The sequence below is a fragment of the Schistocerca nitens genome, chromosome 5 (assembly GCF_023898315.1).
Source record: "Schistocerca nitens isolate TAMUIC-IGC-003100 chromosome 5, iqSchNite1.1, whole genome shotgun sequence".
Classification (NCBI taxonomy): domain Eukaryota; kingdom Metazoa; phylum Arthropoda; class Insecta; order Orthoptera; family Acrididae; genus Schistocerca; species Schistocerca nitens.
Genome location: NC_064618.1, coordinates 744,682,078 through 744,688,736, shown reverse-complemented (window position 1 = coordinate 744,688,736; position 6,659 = coordinate 744,682,078). Strand labels below are relative to the sequence as shown.

Genomic DNA, 6,659 nt, shown 5'->3' with positions numbered 1-6,659 from the left:
GTACCCCAATGACTAACCCTGAACTATGCGCTTCGCACAGTGGTTTTCGCAACAAAGTGACCGAGGTGTACATTTCACAGCTTCTGTGTTGTTCACTGATGAGGCCACATTCACTAGGAGCAGCGTATTAAATCACCACAGTGAAGCCCCTACAGTGTGAAGCACCACGGGGATCATCACCACTCCACACCGTGAGGGCGCGTTTGATCGACGACTGCCGGCCGTTGTGGCCGAGCGGTCCTAGGCGCTTCAGTCTGGAACCGCGCGACCGCAACGGGTGCAGGTTCGAATCCTGCCTCGGGCATGGATGTGTGTGTGATGTCCTTAGGTTAGCTAGGTTTAAGTAGTTCTAAGTTCTAGGGGACTGATGACCTCAGGTGTTAAGTCCCATAGTGCTCAGAGCCATTTGAACCATTTTTTTGATCGGCGACTGCTTCCTCGGGCCGTACCTTTCACCGTCCTTCTTGACCCTTACAAATTATCGGACCTATCTGGAGCAGGTTCTTCCCAGCTTACTTGAAGATGTTGCGGCAATGTGAGGCACAGCAAGTGGTACTAACATGGCGGAGCCCCTGCTCATTTTGGATTGGCTGTTTGTAGGCCTTTTCTACAGATCTTTCCCGCATCGATCGATTGGACGTGATGGACCGCTCCCCTCGTCCCCACCGCCGTCGGATTTATCGAGCCTTGATTTCTTTCCGTGGGGAGCCACGAATCTCTCATGTATCGCGATCCTGTGGAGTCTGAAATGGGTATCATCGCAAGAGTGTCCGCCCCCGGTAGCTGAGTGGTCGCCTCCTTAGCTCAGTGGCAGAGCACTGGTCTTGTAAACCAGGGGTCGTGATTTCGATTCTCACAGGGGGCATCACAATCGTCCGCCTGCTTAGCTGGGTGGTAACGTGCTTGCATCCCATGCACTGGGCCCGGGTTCGATTCCCGACCGGGTTGGAGGGTTTTCTCCGCTCGGGGACTGGATGTTGTGTTGTCCTCATCATCATTTCATCCTCCTACCGGCCGCAAGTCCCCAATGTGGCGTCGACTGAAATAAGACTTGCACTTGGCGGCCGAACCCGAATGGAGCCTCCCGGCCAACAATGCCACACGATAATTTCTAACCCGGCACGGTAGCTCAGCGTGTTCGGTCAGAGGGTTTAGCTACCCTCTGTAACAAAAAAACTGAGTGAACGAATCAACCTTCTCGAACAATCTAGAACAAAATGAGATAAAAAACAAAACAAAATAAAAACAAAAAAAGAGTGGTCAGCGCGACAGACTGTCAATCCTCATGGCCCGGGTTCGATTCCCGGCTGGGTCGGAGATTTTTCTCCGCTCAGGTACTGGGTGTTGTGTTGTCCTAATCATCATCATCATCATTTCATTCCCCGCGACGCGCAAGTCGCCGAAGTGGCGTGAAATCGAAAGACTTGCACCAGGCAAGCGGTCTACCTGACGGGAGGTCCTGGCACATGCCATTATTATTATCGCAAGAATCGACGGCTCAGCCGCTACAACCAAAGGAGCTCTCGGTGTGTTCGAGATTTCAGGGCAGTCAGTGCTCCTTCGGTGACAGGCATGTATGACATCTGACGATGCAAACTTTGAAACTCTGTTGTACCACTAGAGCTGTATTCGTGTCGTACTCTTTAGTTCCAATAAATGTTTGAAATGAATCACACTCTAGTTTCCTTGTAGGTCCTCGACCTCTGGTACCACTTACCCCTGATGTTTGCAGCTTTGGGTTGCTAAGCAATTCTCAATCCTTACGATGTGCCCCACCTTCCCTTGAAGTTTGTCGCAACATTTCTGGATACCCTGTATCTACTATCATCGAGTCCTTGGGAGGTATTCAATGTTCCTCTTGTTTTCTTTTACATAAATAACGCAAAGAGATTTGATGTCTACTGGAACAGAACAAAAACAGACGAAAAGATTAATGATCATATAGACTATATTCGGCACTAATTTCGTTTTTTGGTGTGTATTCGCCAGGCACTTCAGACACTGACCTTGCTTCGATGTATCGTGGTACGTGATTAGGCCACGGCATCCAAGGGGCGATTGTACGTTGCCCGCACGTAATGAGGTTCCTGTCGGGACACGTGATGGGATATAGCTCACGGCAAGCGCCTCAATCTGCATAAGCAGCGAGCTATCAACCAGCGCCCCGCCCGTCTCCCAGAAGCACCCGATTAAGGCAACTAATTGCTTGAGACGCATCGTAGTACGCATAAGCTTTGAATTAGCATATGCTATTATCACGTTGTTGACTGGAATACTCTCTTTCAAATTCTGAAGGCGGCAGGGGTAAAATAGAGGAAGCGAAAGGCTATTTACAATTTGTACAGAAACCAGATGGCAGTTATAAGGGTGGAGGGGCATGAAAGGGAAGCAGTGGTTGGGAAGGGAGTGACACAGGGTTGCAGCCTCTCCCCGATGTTATTCAATCTGTATATTGAGCAAGCAGTGAAGGAAACAAAAGAAAACTTCGGAGTTGGTATTAAAGCCCATGGAGAAGAAATAAAAACTTTGAGGTTCGCCGATGACATTGTAATTCTGTCAGACACAGCAAAGGACTTGGAAGAGCAGTTGAACGGAATGGACAGTGAATTGAAAGGAGGATATAAGATGAACATCAACAAAAGCAAAACGAGGATAATGGAATGTAGTTGAATTAAGTCGGGTGATGCTGAGGGAATTAGATTAGGAAATGAGACACTTAAAGTAGTAAAGGAGTTTTGCTATTTGGGGAGCAAAATAACTGATGATGGTCGAAGTGGAGAGGATATAAAATGTAGACTAGCAATGGCAAGGAAAGCGTTTCTGAAGAAGAGAAATTTGTTAACATCGAGTATAGATTTAAGTGTCTGGAAGTCTTTTCTGAAAGTATTTGTATGGAGTGTAGCCATGTATGGAAGTGAAACATGGACGATAAATAGTTTGGACAAGAAGAGAATAGAAGCTTTTGAAATGTGGTGCTACAGAATGCTGAAGATTAGATGGGTAGACCATATAACTAATGAGGAGGTATTGAATAGTATTGGGGAGAAGTTTGTGGCACAACTTGACTAGAAGAAGGGATCGGTTGGTAGGTCATGTTCTGAGGCATCAAGGGATCACCAATTTAGTATTGGGGGGCAGCGTGGAGGTTGAGGGTAAAAATCGTAGAGGGAGACCTAGAGATGAATACACTAAGCAGATTCAGAAATATGTAGGTTGCAGTAGTTACTGGGAGATGAAGAAGCTTGCACAGGATAGAATAGGATGGAGAGCTGCATCAAACCAATCTCAAGACTGAAGACCACAGCAACAACAACATTATCACGTACTTCCTAGAAATGAAGAAAAAGATAAAATGAGGAATGTTGTATGGTGTAAAGTTGAATTCTGTTGACATAAGCGAGAGCCGTGCGTAATCAAATAAGAGGGCTGAGTTTCTTGTGGTGAAGACATCGTCTAGTGTAAAACATTGAATAATGTCAAACGCTGATACATTGGAAAAGATAGGGCGTAAGTGTTTCGGAAAGCATTCTGTTGCACATGTTTAAACTCGTTTTCACTACGTTTCGTTACAACAGTGCTTTACTGACATATTTATGCTGAAAATTAAATTTAGAAGAGGAAATATCATTAGGTTTCTCGGCCTCAAGGTGACAAAGAAAGATGGCAAGCATTTACTTGGAGTCTTCAAAAAACCGACGATCTCAGATTTGATCACAAACACCGATTCTAAGCGATCAAAAAGACAGATGGGTCTATTTTACATCAGCCGCCCGTAGGATCCTGAAGGTTCCAATAAAAATATTGCAGATGATTAGGACCAGCGGATGTAAGATGAGTGGCGTCAATAAAATACCTAAAAACTGACAGGAAAAAACGAAGAGTCATAAAAAAGTGCTCCCGATGAAAAAGTATGCTGCAGTATTGGGTGCACACTCAGAGGGTATAAATACTGAAGCGAAAGTAGGTTTCGTACTTCAGCGACACGAGGAGCGATGTTATGCCGTAAAATCCGCAAGAAACGCAAAAAAATTTATAGGTTATGCATACATGTCAGGACTGTGATAAATTTTACATTTACCAAATAAGCAGAAATTTACCTTTTCCGATTCAGAGAATGAAAATGGCCTCGGTAGTCACCTGAAATCTCACAGACACAAAACAGGCTATGCTGTTGTTGCAGTCTACTGTCCGAAGAATAGTTTGATGCAGCTCTCCATGCTACTCAGTCCCATGCAAGTCTGTCCATCCCTGAATAACTTACAGCAACCCACACCCTTCTGAATGTGCTTATCGTATTCATCTGTTCGTCCCCCTCTACGATTTTTACCCCCCCCCCCCCCCGTATCTCCCTCCAATACTTAATTGGTGTCTCAGCATGTGTCCTATAAACTGATACCTTCTTTTAATAAACTTATGCCACAGTTTTCATTTCTCCCCAATTCTAGTCAGTACCGGTACCTCTACATAAGTTACGCAACCTACGTATCTAATCTTCAGCATTCTTCTGTAGCACCACATTTCAGAAGATTTTAAATATTAGGTTGTGCACAAGACAATTTAATAAGTTTACATACGGTATTAAATATACTGAAAGAAATAGAAATCTTTGTTGACGATAAGAAAGCCATAACGCTTCTTAATATACAAAATGAGGCCAGATTAAATCAGTGATTTGAAATACCACGAGTGTGGTGGACAGTGTCGGTTATTCGGTAACCGTGATAGCGTTACGGAGATGTTTAATACACTCAAGTGGCAGACTCTGCAAGAGAGGCGCTCTGCATCGCGGTGTAGCTTGCTCGCCAGGTTTCGAGAGGGTGCGTTTCTGGATGAGGTATCGAATATATTGCTTCCCCCTACTTATACCTCCCGAGGAGATCACGAATGTAAAATTAGAGAGATTAGAGCGCGCACGGAGGCTTTCAGACAGTCGTTCTTCCCGCGAACCATACGCGACTGGAACAGGAAAGGGAGGTAATGACAGTGGCGCGTAAAGTGCCCTCCGCCACACACCGTTGGATGGCTTGCGGAGTATAAATGTAGATGTAGATGTAGATAGTGCTTACATATACTCCAGAGTATGTCCGTTGGTCGGAACACGCGACACATATGACTATGACTCCAACCTCAGCACCCCACGTAAACACGGCGGGCGCCAGATGGTGATGATACCAAACAACACCGTTCGGTTTTATCTTTAACACCCCAATGCCCTTTCTATGTACTGTAATAATAAAATCTCTGTTTTATTTAAACACGTTGCATCATAGTGTTTAAAGACTGTTACAATGAAGAACAAATTTCATTAAGCACTGACTACTGTAATACTACGCCTTATGTTACAGTGGTTCTATCGCCGCATAAGTCCCTAGTACATTTATTATTTGTATAAGATTTTTTTTTTTGAAATGTCTGTATGGCGGATTGTAAAAATTTTAGTTCTTACTTTGGAACTATATGTAGAAAATCGCATATCAGTAGCGGTGCTTAACGCATAATAGTTACCTCGTGTCCATAGCACGATTATACAAAGAGATCTTCCGAGATAATGTGTATCGCTATCCTTTATGTGTGATCTGCTTCGTTATATATAGGGTAAGTGTCTTCTCTTGAGACGACGAAATATCTAAAAAACTACGCATGAGGGTGATAACCGGAAGAATACGTGTTCATTTTTTAAAATGCAATCCGGCTATACCGATTTTGACCCCACCTACCTCACCCCCAGAGGACAGGATGGGAATGAACTCTTAAATCTTAAATACAAACATCCCTCTTATATTGAAGATTCAAATTCTACGGGAAAAATAGTTTTATGTGTAACACTTAAGATGCCTGATAGATGGCACAGTAACCGACAAAAAACAAGATTGAGTTAAAAAACGGATAAAAAAAAGCCAGATCAGTAGATGCAAGGAAAAGGCTGTTTGAGGTGTATCCTCTCACCTCTCACGAATGGGGTGCTCAAAAATGTCTCAACCCACTTAGATGCACTTATTTATCCGCATATTGAATGACTAAGTAACCCCATGAACGAAAGTCAGAAGTAAGATGTGGCTATATTGCAGGCGAAGACAATGGATTGTCTCCTCCGATTCACCGACGAATGTACACAATATCTAATATCTCCCGTATTGCTGCAGAATAATGTGCTAGACGCCTATTGTTTAGAAACAGCATTGCTTGTCTCAAGTCCGAAGGAAGGTGTGAAAGATCTTCCTACAGCATGTTCGATATTTATCATCATGTAAGGTGCCATTGATAAAGAATTAACCATTGAGTTTGTCACCAATTATTCTGCACCAAACATTCTCATTCCATGGTTGCTGATGTTCATCTTGGCATAACTGAAGAGGGTTTTCCACATTCCAATAATCCATATTGTGTCGGTTAATCGTGCCGTGGCCCGTGAAGGCCGACTGCTTTAGAGGACAACACGCGAGCAAAGAAATTGGGGTCTCTCTGTATTTGATGAAGCGACCACTGACAAAATATTACTCGGCTCTGGAAATTATTGCCATAAAATTCCTGATGGAGGGACGCAAGAAATGGCCGATAATTTCCACGAATCATGATTCGGCAAACAATAGTCTGGTTTATTCCCGATTCATTACATACTGTAATTACCGAGTGCTAATGTGGCGGTTAAAATTCACTGC

The 6,659-nt window shown here is 43.9% G+C and overlaps 1 non-coding gene across 1 annotated transcript; it reads left to right on the top strand.

The window, feature by feature from the left end:
* The first annotated feature begins 793 nt into the window (after nucleotides 1–793).
* On the top strand, nucleotides 794–865 carry Trnat-ugu (transfer RNA threonine (anticodon UGU)). The gene has a single exon. It is a non-coding gene; the product is annotated as a tRNA-Thr (tRNA).
* Nucleotides 866–6,659: the final 5,794 nt, after the last annotated feature.